The sequence below is a fragment of the Octopus sinensis genome, linkage group LG12 (assembly GCF_006345805.1).
Source record: "Octopus sinensis linkage group LG12, ASM634580v1, whole genome shotgun sequence".
NCBI lineage: Eukaryota > Metazoa > Mollusca > Cephalopoda > Octopoda > Octopodidae > Octopus > Octopus sinensis.
In genome coordinates this window covers 46,821,819-46,841,897 of record NC_043008.1, presented here as the reverse complement: position 1 = coordinate 46,841,897, position 20,079 = coordinate 46,821,819, and the positions used below count along the sequence as shown (strand labels likewise).

The window sequence follows — 20,079 nt, the reverse complement described above, 5'->3', positions numbered from 1 at the left end:
TCCACGGAAAAAAAAATCTCTTTACTTCAAAATCTATTTTCATATTCACTATCATAAACGAACTATATGAAGTTAATGGATTGAGTTTTTTTCATAAAACATGCAAAAAAATCCTTCGTGTATATTTATTATTGACATTCATAGAATATTTTTATATAAATAACGAATGATTTATGTGTGTGTATGACTGGCTCTGTGTGTGTGTGTGTATGTGTCTCGGTCAACCCCTGATTATCTATGCATTGTTCTGTCACTCTGTACATCTGTTTACATGCAAGCTTGCATGTATGCGTTTATAAGGTTACGTTCTGGTTTGCCAAGCCTATTGTTATGTAAGTGTTCTCAAGAACTGTGACTAACGTGAAGCAGTAAATAATCCTGTTAAATTATACTCTCAGCGTTTCTTCAAAGGCGAACGCTCTAATGGAAACTCAATAAGGAGAAATGCACTGGATGAAACTAATAGACAGATTTCGGCTTGCTTTAGTAATCATTCATCTGGAACAACACTGGTTTGTAAAACATAACTTACTGAATAATTAATTATTCACAGGCGAAGTGAAAAGGAACTCTGTCATATGTTTACTTATAATAAATCAATTACTCGCTAATAACAAAGTTTAGTAGAAAATCTACATAAATTCTATATGTGTATTAACACAGTTTAAGATGTAATCAATATAGAATGTGGCGGGTTTTCTTTTTATCGATGCTTGGATTTACACAGCGGAGGCTAATTTTGGATTAGCAATCAATTGATGGGAAATCATATTTAACATTTGATGCTAATGCACGCTTCGTTTTTATGCTACAGTATTAGATATCTGATGAACAGTCGATTCCCACGTTAGGCAGCAATATTTCAGGAAAACTCATACATCTCTGTTTTCCTTTATTTAGACATTGTAAGGAAGAAATCGTTTCAAAAGCGTGTTTTGAAATTACCACATATATAATTGTTTAAAACCCGCCATTAATACAATGTCAGGACCGTATAAATGTTAGTGAATACATTCCAAGGTGAGATTTAATCGTGATATCATGAACTATTCAAATTAGAAGCAAATATTCTCATATGTAATTGAAATTAGTCAAACGTTTGCTAATGTGAAGTGATAACCTGACGATCTCCATTCAATAACTGAATGGTAATCGGAGATGGATATCTCTTCAATAATGCTTCTAATGCTTTAGAAAATTGCAGTAACTTTGTAATTCCCCATTTTCTTTAATCTGACGCCAATAAAGTTAATAACAAAAGATGAATATTCTCATATTCTTGTGATTTTAACATTTCCGTTGATGTTACAATCTATTCATGTCAGAAGATATTGTAAAATAAAGTAAAACCTTTCTACCTTTTTTTGTTATTATTTATCAGCGGGTCTTGTCATGGCGTATCTGATCATCGCTTCAACCTCATGGGATCAGTAAAATGCAATGGCAGAAAGTAAATGTGCTGATAAGATCGATCAATGAAATCATTCCATCCTCAGAGCGAAGTCAACCCAGCACACAAATACGTACAAATACATTAAATGAAAATAAGTGATTTTAGGCAATGGCATAAAGTAATCTCATGCGGATGAATATAAAGTGAGATAGAAGATTAGGAATTTTCATGTGAATGACAAATGAGTATAAATCCACAATAAAATAGTCTAATGAATCACAGAATCGGAATATATTATTGAATACAGCAGGTTCAATAGAGTGAAATTGTCTTGAGTCATGTTAATGGTTCATGAGAGAGAGAAAGACAAAGAAGAGCAGTGAGGGATTAGTTAAAAACTACAAGGTTGAGTTGTATGAAATAAATGTATAGGCGCAGGCTTGGCTTTGTGCTGAAAAAGACCGCTTTGCAGCCACGCAGTTTCGGGTTCATTTTTGCAGCCTGACATCTACAGTTGCCGTTTTCTCCTATAGCCTCAGATTGATCAATACCTTGTGACTGAATATGGTAAACAGAAACTGTACGGAAGCCCATCTTATGCATATGCTTTTATGTGTGTGTATCATTGTCGTAGACCAACCGCTTAATAACTAGTGTTGTTTTTATTTACATCCTCGTATCAGTATAGATCTACCAAAGCAGCCGATGGAGTAAGTAGCAGCTTGAAATAATTGAGGGTTTCGGGCGATTTGCTCGAGCAGACCCTTGAAAGCGGTTGATCAGAATAGCCGTGGTTCACTGACGGAAACGAATAAAAGATGTGTGCCATTGTGTGCGACCGCTTATATAAGCGCATAAAGGTACTCAGAGCAAAGGAGGAATTCTATAGACCATATATGGCAGTCGATGATAGACTAATCGGAAACGGTTAGAAATTCGTTGAATGCACGTGACATTGTTTTTGATTCAAAGTTTTTGGGGGGATGGGGAGTGGGAGACGGAGAACCTCTAACTCGTAGATTGTTTCCTTTATACATATTTTATACAGTCAGACTGTAAGGAGCAGGACGAGAAGAAGGAAGAAAGATAACCACAGGTATTGCTACTATCGTGATATGAGATCAGAGGAAGGCTTCGACAGGATTCTCCCTGGGAAATAGAACGAGATTCAAAAAGACAAATGTTTTACTATCTTTGGCTCGGGAAGAAGGCATTATAATTGTTTGATTTAAATAGGAGTTCGAAGCTTGGGGGACAGCTTATTTTTATCTAACTCAAGTTTATGAATAGCCTGTTTTGCTGAAATAGACACCACATAATAAATTTAGAAAATAAGTAAAATATGATTTTTCTTTACTTTGTCAGTCATTAGACTGCGGCCATGCTGGGGCACCACCTTCGGGAATTTCACCAGAAATATTCCACGAGCCCGGCTTATTTCCTTCTAAGCCCAATCTCTTTTGCCGAATATCTAAGTTGCGTGGATGTAAACACACTAACACATGTTATCAAGTGGTAGTGGGAAACAAACGACCACACACACACACACACATATATATATGCCGGGCTTCTTTCAGTTTCTGTCCACCAAACCCATTCACAAGTTTTTGGTCAGGCTGAGGTTACAGTAGAAGACACATACCTAAGGTGACACTCAGTTGGAGTGAACTTGAAACCATGCGAATGGGAAGTCAACTTTTGACCATACAGCTGCACCTGCGCACAACCAATCTAGTTTCCTTAGAGTTTTGAATTCATTCACCTTTATATAATCGTAACGTTGGAACTATTATATTCTGAGTACAATAAAATATACGCGTGTGTGCACGTGTGTGTCTAAGGTTTGATGGTTCTACCACGAAATGGTCTTCAAAATATATATGTACATAATTCTTCTTACGCTTAATGACAGTTTCAGTCACACCTTAGCCATCAACAAACAGGTGAATGTTACAAATTAGGAGTTGGCCAAGGACACAATGCTTATATTGTTTGTGTAATCGTGAAGGATATTTTCTGATGCGTTTCTCTTTTATTATTATTATTATAGGAAATGATATGAAGTAAAAGTGCTTCGCGGCCAATAACTTCATAACGTAAAAAGTCTTTAAAATAATCTATTCGACGATAGACACGTGATTGGTAATGCTTTATGTTTAAGAACATATTAATAAAATTTCCACTTTTGATTCGAACATCGTTAATCGACTTTAACTCTCTAATTAGGAAATATTGTCCAATTAGCGCAAAATTATTCACATAAGACAGAACTACTGTGAAATTTAAGCGGTTCTCATAACATTGAGCGTATATTTATTGTCGGTGAGCTGTTTAATGTGTGTGCTGCATTTGACTTTGGTGTTGATAAAACGACATAAAATTTAATTTATATTTATCACTAATTAATTTGAATTTAAATATCCTTTTGTTTTTCTTTTTTCTTCTTTTGATTTCACTTCACGGGAGAAATATGAACTAACAGAATGACAGTTGTAAATCGTCAGCATTAATTAGGTTTATTTCCTAGAGTTAACATTTTATTAAGTGACACAGAACATTGAAATTTCACATCCTGCTAGATTAATCCTTCCTCTATACAAAGAGTCTCTATACAGCAAAGTCTCTATCACAAGCGTTCCGTTTGCACCATCACAGAAGCCAATTCTAGAAGCGATTTTCAAAAGCATTCTATTCTCTGCTGTTGTTCATATTTCTGCAGTAAAGCTTTCACGTAATCTTTGTCACCAAACCTCTGTCACGAAAGTCTGTTCTTCATGAGATCGAACATGTCAAATTGACGAGCATATGATCAGGGATGTAGGGCTGATGCGAAAACCACTGGCCAGCCATATATGCCAATACCTTGACTGGCAGTCAAATGCGTGCGCGGTCGCACATTGACATGGTGGATGTGAATCATTTTCAGATACCTGTTCCGTTTTGTCATTCGAATGGCTTCGCTACACTTTTAAATGTCTCAATATCTGCTCACTGATCACAATATCAAAGGGAATTATGCCTTTATCATCACAAAAAGCATGTACCATTTCTTTATGTGTCAATCCATGGATCATTGCCTTATTAGGGCCTGGAAAAATGTGACATCAGTTCATCGACTGAGCCTCTGTTTCGGTGTCATAAATATAATTCCGCATGTCATACCTTGTCTCTAGTTTGGAAATCAAAGGTGCATTTACAGGTTTCAAAAGCTTCTAACAGTTCACAACAAACTTTCAAAGGTCTTTCGTTTGATTCGAGATAGCCACTTTGCTTAAGCTTACCCAAAGTCTCTCACTGTCTACTGTAAATAATTTGAACCACTGTCTAGTTGAACATCAACCTTAGCGATGGCGATTCATTTATTGACAGAAGAATAATCATTACTGGCCATTCGCATTTTTGGCAGCAGCTGATTTCAAAGCTTGTTTCTCAGGCTTTAAAATTCTTCAACTAACTAACCGCATGAATTTGTCCAGTAGTGTCTTCTTTGAAAAGGTCCTGGTGACTTCGAAGGATGTTGGAGATCCTGCTGTCTCATTTATCCAAAACTCATTGGAATCACATTATTATGTATGAAACCCAATATTTACCTACAAAGAAGAACAGGAAATCTTTCTAGCGACGACAAAATGTTAAACACGCACAATTTGAACAACTGAAGTTGATAAAGGTCTCAGGGCTACTTGTGCATTACTTCCTGTAGAACCAGGATAGAATCGGATGAAGCTAATTTTCTGTAAAGGCATACATGAAATCTTCCCGATATTCGATTACGGCAATCTCGTTATTTGCACATTAGGAAACTGTTATACAATTAAAGTGAAATTTAGTACAAAAGTTAATTTTGTTATGAATAAAGGTTAATGTATATGTATGCATACATGTATGTATACATATATCTTTTTTGCTTTCTAGTTTCAGCTCAGAGCTGCGGCCATGCTGATTGACCGCCGTTTAGGGTTAGGGTTAGATATATATTATTCCGTTAAGATCAACAAAGAAGTACTCTCTCCAGTGAGATAAATATATTTTAATATACACAATATGCAGATACGTCTTTTGCTATTAGGACACGTGGTTAGACAGATTTTTCTAACGTCGCTTGTGTCCCTAAGCAACCTCCGGGCTCTGAGCACATCGTTTGTTCTATTGATACCCACGTCCTGATTTTTTTCAAATTGAACAAGCCATACGCTCAGAGCCTGCATATCGTTTGTGACACTAGGCACGTTATCAAAATACGGCTGTGAAGGTGTCTAATGGCAAGAAACACTTAGTAGCTCTCACTTTTATATATTGTACGTTAAATGAGACATATAAATCTACATAAACACACATATATAAAAATACAGGCACACACACACACACACACGCACACATGACTGCATGCATCTTATGTATTTGTTTGAAACGTAAGTTTTAAAAGAATTACTTAAAAATAATAACGGTTTCCATTTACGTGGTTTAACCAGAAGGATATTCAACTGAAGACTCACTTAAGTCAGAAGGCGAATTATAGCATTGTCCAATGCGGTTTATCGCTTCTTCTGTCCCCTCGAATGGACTAGCACTGGGGAGGGATCATTTTCAGCTGGGAAGAAATAAAAAAAATTGCTGAATTTACCACTCGTTCCAGGAAACTGACCAGTAGCCTTATAGTCGTGAGTTCAAAACAAACGCACATGTGAATGTGTGTGCATATGACTAGATATGTGTCTAGATATTATGTAACATGAATACAGTGTGCTCATATGTGTGTGGATGCCTCTGCCTATGTGTCTCTGTGGATGCGTATGCACCTCTGTTTGTGAATGCATGTGAGTCTGTTATACATATATATATATATATATATATATATATATATATATATATATATATATATTATATATATATATATATATGTGTGTGTGTGTGTGTGTGTGTATGTGCGCATGAAATTCATACTGATGTAACTTTTGAAGTTCAAATGTGTTTGTTTTTGAAATGTCAATTAGTGGCCAGACGTTCTGTAACCTGATTTCATTGCAAGAAGAAAAAGCAAGAACGATATTTTAGTGGGGAAAATCAAATTAGTCCATACATTACAGAAATAGTTAGCTATAAGCTAAGATGTTTGTTTGATGTTTGTTGACATATTCTAAATATAAATTAATAATGCTTGTTAGTTTTAGGATGCTAAAAAATAATTCTAAATTGATATTTTGAATATCATGTATGTTCCATAACAATTTGTAACGTAAATAAAGAGAAAAGTCTATATTTATAAATGTGTTTGTGCCAAGAAATACATAATCATATTCACCAAACACACAAACACTCAACTGTATAAATACATACACACACCTATATACATATAAGTATATATATCTATATCCATATATATATATATATATATATATATATAATATATGAGTGTATATATATGTATGTATATATGTATATATAAATTATTGGTACCGATACCGCATTTCATTACGCTACTCTAATACGAAGTATATTAAAAGCTTGTAAGTCGTTACTGGACTCTACTTATGTTAGCAGTGGGATTCAATCACTCTTTCTCTGTAGATTTCCTATAGAAATTAGAAAGAACACTAAAGGTTCCGAGCATTCCTCTGCGAATGCATCTCTGTAAACACTACGATAAATATTTACTTCGGAGCCTTTAAGACACTTGGTAGGATATTAAAGAAGGGTTTAATCCGACATTTGTTAGTTTGAAGTTAATAAATATTCGCTTCCTCTGCGCAGAGAAACGTAGGTGTGTAAAACTCTCTCTCTCTCCTTTCCTCTATCTCTGTATATTCATATATATATATATACATACATACATGTGTGTGCGTGCACGCGCGAATGCGTGTGTATATATGCCTGCCTACACTTGATGCGCACTACTTGACGTTTACAAGTCTCAGACACACGAATCCCTCAATCTTACCCTTGTATATATACATATATGCATACACACTAGAACACACAACAACGCGCGCACAATACACACACACGCACACCCATATACATAATAATAATTTTCTATTCAGGTAGACACCTTGTAGTATGCGGTTTCACACATGCTACAATACGCCGGTGCACTTATAATACATGACAACTGATTGCATAACGTCTCACCTTTAAGGAACAGGTGCATTATAAGTCGAAAGGATCGTCGTGATTTTGTGTAGCAAATCGTCTCCCGAATTCCATTCTATGTCTCTCATGTTTGTTTATATATATATATATATATATATATATATATATACAATTTCAGTAAAATTTAGAGTCAGATGAATATGGTACTTAAGTTAAAGGCACCAGAATTTTGTATGGTTTTATCCATATATATCAAATGGGGTGATTATAATCAAAATAAGCAACAAGGATATCCAAGATAGTGTAGTACATTTGTTTCATGCTACTTCATTTTATTAAACACTGTAAGCATTACATCACTTTTAAAATGTCGAGAAATCTTCAGCTACATATAGAATATTTTTTTATTAATCGAACAGTGATATATATATTTTGATATATTTTTTTTTTATGACCCCCCTTCGGTCATGAATGACCATGGGATTGCACCTAGAAACTTCCCCTCCGCGGCTCAAGTCCGGGCGAGGTTGTTTTATGGAAGACCAGCAGTCGCCCATGCATACCAGCCTCCCCTCTCCATGCCACCGATGTTATCCAAGGGAAAGACAAAGGTCGATACAGCTTGGCACCAGTGACGTCGCAACTCATTTCTACAGCTGAGTGAACTGGAGCAACGTGAAATAAAGTGCTTTGCTCAAGAACACAACACGCAGCCCGTCCGTTGAATAAAAATTATAAAGAAATACTCCCCGGTTAGGGAGTACACTGAGCTGACTTGTGTTTAGAGCGATCTGTCTACTGCAAGAAATTGTCTCTGTGAAAAGAAAACAGGGAAAGGCTGTCTTGTAGGTTTCACTATGCCTTCAGCATATTTCAATTGGTAACAAGTTTGCCTTTATATACACGACTTTCTATCGCTGTCAGCCCGTATACGGCTAGCCTCTGAATAACGCAACCAGTCACTGAACAATGGCAGGATTACCATGAAAATGACATGTCTGTGGCGTCTGTTCGCAGCTTTTGATTTTCCTTTCTCTCACGTTGAAGAGAGGAGAACCCAACAGTCCTGTTGGGCTTTGAGCTGTTTCGTTGTGTTTAAAAGTAACTGTCTACAGGGAGGGATTTCATCCTCCACAAAATGCAGCGAATGACCTTTCTGCAGGTTCTAATAAGCCTCAGGTATATTTTAATTGGTAACGAATTTCTATATATGTAGGCAGCATACATAGGCGTGAGTTTATCCTTTTGTTTATTTGTCTCTGCATAAAGGAATCTAGTATTAAGTCAATATATGAATGTAATAACATAGATATAATATAGACATAGACGAAATGAAAAGCAATAAATTCCTGTCCGTAACCTTTTATGGATGTCAGACAATGTGTTATAAAATTTCAATTTATACTCGTAGAAATAAATGCATTTGTTTAACTTTTAGAAATTATATTTGTTGTATGTCTTTATTTTAGATCGCCAAATGATGGATGACGAATAAATGGTTGCTGTGAAATCTAATATGTGCTTCCAGGTAAAACCGATATCTAACTTTACATGTAACAGAAACTTAATAATTCCGAATTTATGCTCAGGGTATTAATACTTCGCATGATATTTTTATTTCTTTGTTGGAGAGAAAATGTTTTTGCCGATCAAGATTTGATATAATTTAATCAATTTTATAATAGAATTAATGTAGATATTAATCAAAATCAAAATATAATTTTGATTAAAATTTAGTTCACACACACACACTCACACATGCACACACACACATGCCAAACACACACACACATACATACACACACACATATATATATATATATATGTATATGTATATATATATATAAATATATATATATATATATATATATATATATATATTCCATTTCTGCATATATAAACATATATATATATGACCAACATATACCTCTTGCGGTACACATTTCTTCCACCAGTATTACAGTGCGTGGAACTCATTCGTGAAAAAGCTGTTATCGTCATATCTCAACTAGAGATATGAAAGGGATCATCACTGCGATGCTGCTTCCCAGTCAAGTGTTTTTCATGTTGGGGATGAGGCAATATTCAGGATAGTAAGAAGGTCATCAACCAATTGAAAGCCAGTCACACACAGCCGTTATTAAAAGCAGGGTCCTGTGTGCTGGAACACTCCTGATCAAACAAGTCCACTTTTGTCAGTTTTCCCGTTCGTTTAACCTTGATTGCCTTTCATGGTTGAGAATTTCCTAGGCTGACTATGAAGGAGAATTGCTTGAGCAATTTGGGAAATTCTCTGCTCACTTGCGTATGAATTCGTGAGTGGATACATGCTGATGAGATAATGTCTGTCATGTAGGTTATGCAGTTTCTTGCATAATGGTATTATAATTCTGGCCTAGTCAACAAATATAGATAGAGTTGACTATTCATGGCCATGCTATTGAGATAATATAATAGCATTCTTCGACCCATCACCCATTTTCATGGATACTTCAACTGGTGATTATTATGAGCGCTAACTTAATAGTATGTAACCTGATAGCACGTGGCCCGCGATACAGACACTTGCAGATAATCACGTCCAATGTGCCAACGGGAAAATGTACGTTAAATGAGACATATAAATCTACATTTATATGTCTCATTTAACGTACAACAGAAAAACACACAAAGCAATCTGTTTACAGGTGAAATAATGACAAACTACTAAAGAAAAAATGCACCATACGGAACTTGATGGAGAAGACGTAAAAGTATAAACAAAAACGACAAATAACGGATATATTTCTGCTCAGATAACTCATGATTAGAGGCATATCATTTGGCGTAGATTTTCTGTGTCTTTCAACCAAAATACTTTTAAATTACTCTCGTTAACCAATTGGAAAATATGTTTAATTTTACTTATTATTATTGGTGCTAACATATTTGTTCCAATTCATTTAACTAACACATTTGGAATTTTTCATTATTTTATTAAATTAATATCTAAAATGGCACTCTGGCGCTCAATGCATACTTCCTGCTGGCCAGCGGCGTACACACACACTGACACAGTCATGCATATATGCACACACACACATACATGCACATATATATACACATATATATACACAAACGAATATGTATATATACGTCTGTATGAATATGAATAATATGTATGTATTGTTTCGTTTACACATGTGTCTATGTGAATCAGATATTTAATTAAAATTACAGATGTAATTCTACTCCAATGATGCTGAAAATGTATAGAAAATGACTATTGAAGAATTCTGTACTGATGGATAGGAGGAGGATATAATTTCATGTCTGCCTTGCATTGATATCGATGTTTGCCGTTTATGCATAATGTGGATGATGTACCTCGTAACATTGTGCCTATTATATTTCTATGGAGCCTCTCAGAATCCACAAATGTGCTACACTAGAAAATTCTCGTCCATAAAAAACCCATCCACGCTCTGCTGCTTTTCTCCTTCTGTCTTCTACAATAACGTAATTCATTACTTGCTCGTCTTTTCAATCATCTTTTTTTCTTTGACATCGTGTTAATGCACTTCTGTTAATATTCCATTGCGCTTCACAGGAATAACCAACCTGTGTAGGATGATAATATGCGAGCTTTTTATTTTGTTGGAATAGAGAATGAAATTTGGGGGCGTTTCCATTATTACCCGATCCCTTCCAGAGAGCATGCCGCGTTGATGTTCATATAACCTTTAGTGGTGTTCCTATATCTTATTTTATTTCAAAGAAAAAAAAATTCCAGAAGCATTTAATTACACCTGATTCTTTCAGATATTATTTCATTTATCTTCTCTTTTTCAACATCATCCATTCCTGTTTGTAAGCATCTGTCTCTACATTCAATTTCCCGTCGTATATTATTTTTATTGAGAAGCGAATGTAGTGTAGTTGTAGGAGGATCTCTGTCACTTCAAGCCAAACCCTATATTCTTCGCAACCATGAATGTTGCTTGGGATCATTCAGATACTGGAGCAGTGTTTATGTCGAAAGAATCTCTGTTACATATTTGATGTTAAGGCGGCGAGCTGGCAGAAACGTTAGCACGCCGGGCGAAATGCTGAGCGGTATTTCATCTGCCGTTACGTTGTGAGTTCAAATTCCGCCGAGGGCGACTTTGCCTTTCATCCTTTCGGGGGTCGATAAATTAAGTACCAGTTACGCACTGGGGTCGATGTAATCGACTTAATCCCTTTGTCTGTCCTTGTTTGCCCCCTCTATGTTTAGCCCTCTGTGAGCAATAAAGAAGTATACACATATTTCATGTTGATGTAGACGAATGTATTGCATTTATGTTGTTGCGTATTCATTGAATCTCTTCTATTTTTCAATACCATTCATGTGGCTGTTGTATTATTCCATTTAAGGCGGCGAGCTGGCAGAAACGTTAGCACGGTGAAATGATTAGCGGTATTTCGTCTGCCGCTACTTTGCCTTTCATCCTTTCGGGGTCGATTAAATAAGTACCAGTTACGCACCGGAGTCGTTGTAATCGACTTAATCCGTTTGTCTGCCCTTGTTTGTCCTCTCTGTGTTTAGCCCGTTGTGGGTAGTAAAGAAATAGGTATTATTCCATTAATAATCTTTATGGATGTTGATTTCTTATTAAATGTGTGTTTCTTCTGTATTTTTTCTTTCCTTTTTCTACAGTATGTTTACGTGTGTTTGGACGGATCTCCTTATTGGGATGTTTGTTTGACATTTGTCGCAATACTCTGTTTTATTTCTTTTGTTTTATGGGTTCCACACTATCTTTTCTTCTTTTACCATTTTGCATGGAGCCAATCATTTCACGTGTCTTCATCAGGGTCTTGTTGGTTTCTTTATTCTGAAGGATCGTTTCTTTATTTTATAAGGAAAATGCTGTTGTAATGCTTTCAGTCGCCAATTTAATATATTTTATCACTTGCTTCGTTTTTTGTCAGTCTATATGTTCTTCTAATTTCTTGTGTCACTATTTCGGGCCATTATTGATTATTAAACATTTCAATGAATTCACAAATTCAATCTTATCGTTAACATTTTCTCATTTCTTTCTGTACTCCACCACTTATAATCCCTTCATACTTCAAAGTGCCTCGTCTCTACCAGATTAATTATTGGCATGTAATAAAAGCGTAGACATCATTTACTCAAACTTCTTTATTTTTTTTAACATTATACGTATTTAGCGGGCAGCATTTTTTCAACCATTTAAAAGTTCACTTTCCTGAACATTGTCCTGAATTGCTTTTGTTGCATCGGGCTTTAGAGTTACGTCCCGAGATTCTCTATACACTCTGACTTATATTGCGCTTATATTGGTGATCGATTCATAGACATGGTTGTTTTGTTTACAAATCCCCTTAGCTTTATTTGAAATTATTTTACATTGCTTTTATTGAATTGCAAGATCCTTATCGTCTTTTGCTAAAGTTAATAGTTTGTTTTATTTATAATTTTTGTGTTTGCCCGGAGTGTTCATTTTCTTTTCACGTCACTATGAACCGCTTTCGTTTTCTCTTCTCCACCTATAAGAAGTATTAACTCGGCTTACTTCTGCCTTCTCTTTTCTCTATTGTTTGTATTGAAATGCTTATTCCAACTCTGAATTTCTCTCCCACACGTCTGTTCTACTTATAGACTTATGTACATAAATTTTGTGCATTCCTTCAATAATATATTTTCTCTGTAACAATCACGTGAAATATCATTATCAATTATCGCCCATCTAACAAGAGTTATTTTTTTCTTTTTATAATTTAGGCGTTAATTTAGACAGCAGCGTTTATTTTATTCCCGAATGTGTTGCAGTTTACTTACGATGTATTTCAGAATTTTGCACAATGTTATGCTTTCAGGTCCATGTCATGCAGATCATTCTCAAAATTCTAGTATTCCGTTTATATCAGTATTTTAAGTATTTCTTTCATATTCGATGAAAACTATTTCAAATATTGACAGCAGAGAATTTATGTAAAGTACCTCTCAAATATGCAATACACAAACACACAGACACACATATGTGCACGTGGGTTGCATTTATTTGTTGGTGTGTATAAGTGTACGTTTGTATGCGTCTCTGAGTATTGTCTTGTATGAAAATGGAAATCGATAGAAATATATTTATAATTGAAGTGACATGCACAGTCGAAATTAAACACAAACTTCATGAGGATTGCTATCTAATTTTGAAATCTGCCAAATTTAGAATCGTATTGTCGACGGGAATTCATAAAGAATACTTCCAAGCATGTCATCATTCACTTTCATTTGAGTGTAACTTGAATGATATAAAGTGATATAAAAAAATAAATAAACCTGATCACACACGTGTTGACAGCTCGTACAAATCTTTTCATACAACAATTTATACCTTTTCTCCCAAAACTTAAGAATAATAGAATACACCTAACGCATATTTTCTTAGCGAATGTAGTGCAACCGCCGTTGCCACGTACATACAGACAAATATATATCTCTATATTTGTCTGTTTATATATATATATATATATATATATATATATATATATATATATATATAGATATATATATATATATAGATAGATAGATAGATAAAGTGGCATGTGAACTGAATTCTAAACAAAGAAAGCACTTAGTACGTCACTCTATGGGTAATATCGCTTCCGTGTAATATCAACAGATTTTTATTTCATGACACTATGGAAGTATTTGCTAGAGAGAAGAAATCACTTAGGATGTTACACGCTTTCTATGGCGTTAATTTCGGTTGCAATTTCAAGCAAAACGACGTTACATTAACATCAATGTTTGTGGCTTACATTGGATTCTTTTGTAAAAAGAGAAACGAGTCATTTTGATTGTATTTACTAAATATTTCACACCAGTAATTTAGTTAATATTTTCTCTGTTTCAGTTGATCTAGAATTAAACAAATCTTCAGCCTAGCGATTATTGTACAAATCGAAGTACTCTTGGTGCATGGTTGTTTTATGGTTTAGCGTTTCTCACGAATTTCAGTTTTCAGATGTAATTTGAAAAGGCTGTGATTCTCTTCTTTTCTTAATACCGCGTTCATCGACACATTTTCGCAGGTATTACTCAACACACCACACACATAGGTACGCAAACAAGGATACAGATAACACAATGAATACATACATATGTACTATATATATATATATATATATATATATATAATATATATATATATATATATATATAATATATATATATATTTGCGCGGCTTGGATCCAATGTACGTGTCTCAGAACTGGTCCGTAACGTCAGCATTTTATACAAAACCTTTTCATCATGGTCTGAGCTCCAAACTCAATGAGTTTAATGCAGTCAGTTGAGTTCAGTGGCATTTAATGTTCTCTACGTAACATTAGCAACGACGAGAACAGTAGATGTCATTGAGTGAAACTAACATCTCACAATTTAGGGCTCAGCACACTAAACCAAGCAATGATAAATCATCAATTGTCGAAATTAATATTTGAATATCGGAAACTGTGAAACCAATTTGATGACGACTCCTGAACAATTGATGAAATGAACTTCACCATTCAAAGCTAAACCCTAACTGCTGGAACGTTTCCGCTTTCTTCGTTTCTTTCCATCGCTTCGATTATAAATTCATCATTTTTATTTCTTCAAGAAAACAAATATTGAACATGAATTCGCGTGGATTTGATATTACGGAGAAGAGAAGACAAGCTGTACATTAAAATTAGAAAAAAAGGCCTGAAAACATTTGATCAGGAGGATATTTTTGACGTTAATGGATAATGGATAATGTTAGTTATTGTTTTTCTGTTGGATATAACACAACGTTAGGAGAGTAGAATGTAATAATAATGATGATGTTAACAATAACAATGATAATAATGATAATAATGTTGATGATGATGATAAAGTAGGAATGATTATTAATAACTGTCTGGGTCGAAATTTGCATACTCTATTCAAGTAATTGTATCACGGGCATTTTTACAAAGCAGAACACGTTTTCTGATTGTGACCATTAAAATTGAAATTTTTGTAACCAGGTTTTCACAGTTGAACTGCTTTGCTATGCATATCCTGTTAGATGGATTTTCAGGTTAGTATTAATAAACTATTGATTGATTTTCCCCTGCATTTTCACTAGGTTTTGGTTGTTATCAGCGATATCTAAAACATTACAGAAACAAAAAAACAAGGAGACGTATGATATGCGTTTTACAATTCGGCTTTGGCAGAAACGTTAGCACGCCGGGTGAAATGCGTAGCAGTATTTCGTCTGCCGTTACGTTCCGAGTTCAAATTCCGCCGCGGTCGATTTTGCCTGTCATCCTTTCGGGGACGATAATAATAAGTACCAGTCAAGTACTGAGGTCGATGTATACGAATTAATCCCTTTGTCTGTCCTTCTTTGTCCCCTCTGTGTTTAGCCCCTTGTGGGTAGTAAATAAATAGGTATTTCGTCTGTCTTTACGTTCTGAGTTCAAATTCCGCCGAGGTCGACTTTGCCTTTCATACTTTCGGGGTCGATAAATTAAGTACCAGTTACGCACTGGGGTCGATGTACACGACTTAATCCCTTTGTCTGTCCTCTTTGTCCCCTCTGTGTTTAGCCTCTTGTGGGTAGTAAAAAATATTATTAGTTGTATTTTTGAGTTAGAATTTTCTGCGTGAAATTCTGAGCAGTTCCAAATTCGCAAATATCTTATCTTCATTGTGTAGGAGAAATTGGAGTCTGAAATTAAGGTAACACAGTTTGAATATATTTTCTATTTGGAAATCTGCCAACACTAAAGAGTACACACGAACACAATCAGAAGTTAATAGTTGAAAAAGTACCGAATTGGTCATAGGGTAATTTCTATTCAATAATTTTATCTAGAAATGTAAAACGTAGAAGAGGAAACATAATGTCATAAATGAATGCCAGATGTAGTATCATGAATTAACCAAGGGATGTGATATAGTATCTGCCTAAATGTATATTTGATACGATATATACAGAAGTAAAGATTGATGTTCTTTCGAGCTCGCTCCTAAATGATTGGCGCGCGCGCACACACATATATAAAACAAATTAGCACGAGAAACTGGAAGGAACAGTCTTCATTTCAAATCATTACAGTTCTTTTGGCGCATCATTATCAGTTGGTAATTGCTAAATGCCACCATTGCATAAATATGATTCCACAATAGTTGTATGCACGCGCGTCGTTAGGTGTGTAGGGTCCAAAGCACGCAAGATCGTCTTTAGTTTCTTTCTGTTACACAATATATTCTACTCAAAAGCCTGTGCTTTTGTTGGGGGGGGGGGAACACCAGCCATAATGTTATGCAATGGCGACATCATTTACAAGCGCTCAAAAATTGTTCTAACGTCTTACCATAAACTCCAAAGTAGGATTTTGGAATTCGGAAGAAGCCTGAGATATGTAATATCATAGTAATCATTTCTTTATTCAAAAACGTATATCTTGATGGTTTACTAATTATTATTATTATTATTATTATTATTATTATTACTATAATTATTATTATAATCATCATATTCTTGTGTACACACACACACACACATACACACATATATATTTATATATATCCATGTTCTTGACCCCGAAACAGAGGATAAACTGTTTTTACTTCGAAGATTATAAAAGTCTTACTGATATTTGATAAGAGATACATTGAAACCGTTAATATTTTCTTTATATAATTTTGAAATCAATTTTATTAAGTTTCCTCTCAAATTGAAATATCTTAGAGTTACTTTACTTTAGGGCTATTTCCAGCTTATGCGTGTGTACGTGTCTCTGTGTGTGCGTGTGTGTGTGTGTGTGTGTGTGTGTGTAAGTATATTGCAATTTGTAGAAATAATCCTAAGGTTACGTTATAGTATATATATATATATATATATATATATATATATATAATGTCTTTCTTGTATAGAGACAAATTGCTTAATGATATATATGAATAAGTAGAATATGAAAAAGATATACAATCATCACTGAATATATGTACGTATATATATATATATATATTATATATATATATATATATAATGTCTTTCTTGTATAGAGACAAATTGCTTAATGAATATATATGAATAAGTAGAATATGAAAAAGATATACAATCATCACTGAATATATGTACGTATATATATATATATATATATAGTATGTTTGTATATATCATATATATGTATGTTAGCCCTATTTGCAAGTGTATTATAAAGTTGCATGCAAATCAATTTTCCTGCTTTAATAACCTCTCTTCATGACCGGTAAAGCAACTGTGTTGAAGCTCGTGACAATAATGCTATACAGCAAAAATTTGTAAAGTGACAGACTTTGGTCTGCTGCTACGCGAAGCAGGTCACTACATGCCACTGATTTCCATTGAAATGCAAAAGTAACAGACACAAAATACAAGTATTTGTGTAACTTTTAACATTTCAAGACATTATCAGATTAGAATTTTCGCTTATTTTCTCAAAAGTGGAGAAAATTCCGTGTTTAAGGATGAAATGAATAATGGCTTTCTTTATTTTTTATTTCCAATAATTTAAATTGAGTATTTTTTCTCATTTGTACTCCTTCGTATTTCCGTGTTATTCTTTCTGAATGGAATTCTAAAAATAACATAGTGGTGTGGGTATCAAAGAAGACGTTACTGAAGATGTGTGCGTGTGCGTGTCTGGATGTGTGTGTGTGTGTGCCAAGAAGAAGAGACTGCGCGTCACTGAATGTTAATTTTGAGCTCAAAGTCGTGATTAATTGTGGTTTTCAAATATGATGCATATTCAATGATCCGTCAACTACAACATAAATGTTCGGTTGAAAAAATTAAATCCATTGGAACAAACAGAGGCAACTGTAATGTATATGGATTGAAATAGAAACAGGAAGATATAAAATAGAGCTGAACAAGTGATGACTATAGGGATGAAATCATGTTTGGATACGAACGTTGAATTAGAGAGTTGCTATGAGAGGTTTTAGACGTGATTTCCTGAATACAGCTTTTGAAACAGAGCGTGGAGAAAGAAGCAATAATTTAGCAAGCAGTTAACATGTTTGATATGAATGTAGACGTACCAAATTAACATCAGTTTGATTAACGACATCATATACTGACTCGATATATTTATCTTTTTCTTTATATTGCCATATTTCAGAAATCTTGTCTATGGAAATGTTTTTCAACATATTAATATAAATGTCACAGCAAGGAAAAGCAATCATCAACTGTCGCATTATAACACGCATAAAAGTATCTTTATACGTTTCGGCTTTACATTTAATTTACTTAATAAATTCGTCTTACAGGATAAATTTCTTATGGCAATACAACGTTTTAAGTAAAGTGACTTTTCATGTTATTAATGTTCAGAAAAGCTTAGTTGGAAAATTTATCTCCGTTGGTTCATTGAAACGTTTACACGCTCTAACTTTCGTATATTCTGGTTTTCCAAACACTCAATAGAAATCAGTGAATTTTAACGGAAAATATACACGCGGCGCAGATTGTGACATTCTTTTTCCAATTTATACATCAAACAAATTCTTTTTTCTTTCAAACAACTGAAAAACGCATCAATGTTACATAATGCATTTCTAATGAAACTGCACCTTTAAAAAACATGCACACATTTTAATGATTTGTCGTAATTAGTCTGTCTATAATTTTAAGACGGATTATAGGACAACAACTTTGACTTAACCTCCTCATGAATTATTATGTTGAGAATTGTCTCAAGAATTATGAACATGAATATTCCGTTGCTAACCACTTCTACACTACACTATACGATGGCGGAATCTGTGCAAGGGCTAAACAAATACAAAAACGGTAATAATCATAATAATAATAAAATGTACGGCTAATTATTTGGTAACGTTTCAGATATGATCAAATATTCACAATTTCCAGAGCCCAGCTGTATCAATATACACATCTTTTGTATCAATATACAAAACACGAAGCATTAACAAATATAAAAAAAATTACATTAGAAGTATTTTTCCATGAAGAAGCAAAAATTTCTATTCATTCGCCACCAACATTCACAAATGTATTTTCTATCACTGATACGTCCATATATATATATATATATATATATATATATATATATATTAGTCGCCATGATAGATCGTTAGCCACCACACATTCATTACTCTCCTTGTTTTTTCTGTGTCCCTTTCTGTAGAAGAGCGTAGGTTCGAAATGGAAAATACTTTTTCTATTCCTGAGCGTTATACTAATACATCTGTTTGTTTTGTACACAACCTGTCTTTTGTTTTTTTCGTAAACTCTCCCTATATATCACGTGTTCCGAAGTATATCAGGGACAGCATATTTTACACACTGTGCGTTTCTGGAGCATCCCGTTGGCTGGGTATATAATGAGTAGCGTTAGATTAATTGTATACACAACCTGCATATCTTTCTGCATGAATTTTCGGTAGCAACATTTATATTTCTGTATATTGCTTTGTTTATATTTTACTTTGACCCGACCCGATGCCTTATCATTTAAGTGCCTGATAGAGCTGAATCCTAATATATGATATAATATATACTATTATATATACATAC

General features: G+C 34.3%; 1 protein-coding gene across 4 annotated transcripts in view; it reads left to right on the top strand.

Moving 5' to 3' along the window:
* The window catches only part of LOC115218067 (protein trapped in endoderm-1-like), a 415,031-nt gene that overhangs the window by 187,896 nt on the left and 207,056 nt on the right, over window positions 1-20,079 (top strand). For 3 of the 4 annotated variants that reach the window (XM_036507893.1, XM_036507895.1, XM_036507892.1), the window contains exon 2: window positions 8,953-9,011. The exons of the other annotated variant lie outside the window; for it this stretch is intronic. The gene's annotated coding sequence lies outside the window, so the exon portion shown is untranslated. The remainder of the gene's footprint in view (window positions 1-8,952; window positions 9,012-20,079) is intronic. 4 annotated transcript variants of the gene reach the window in all.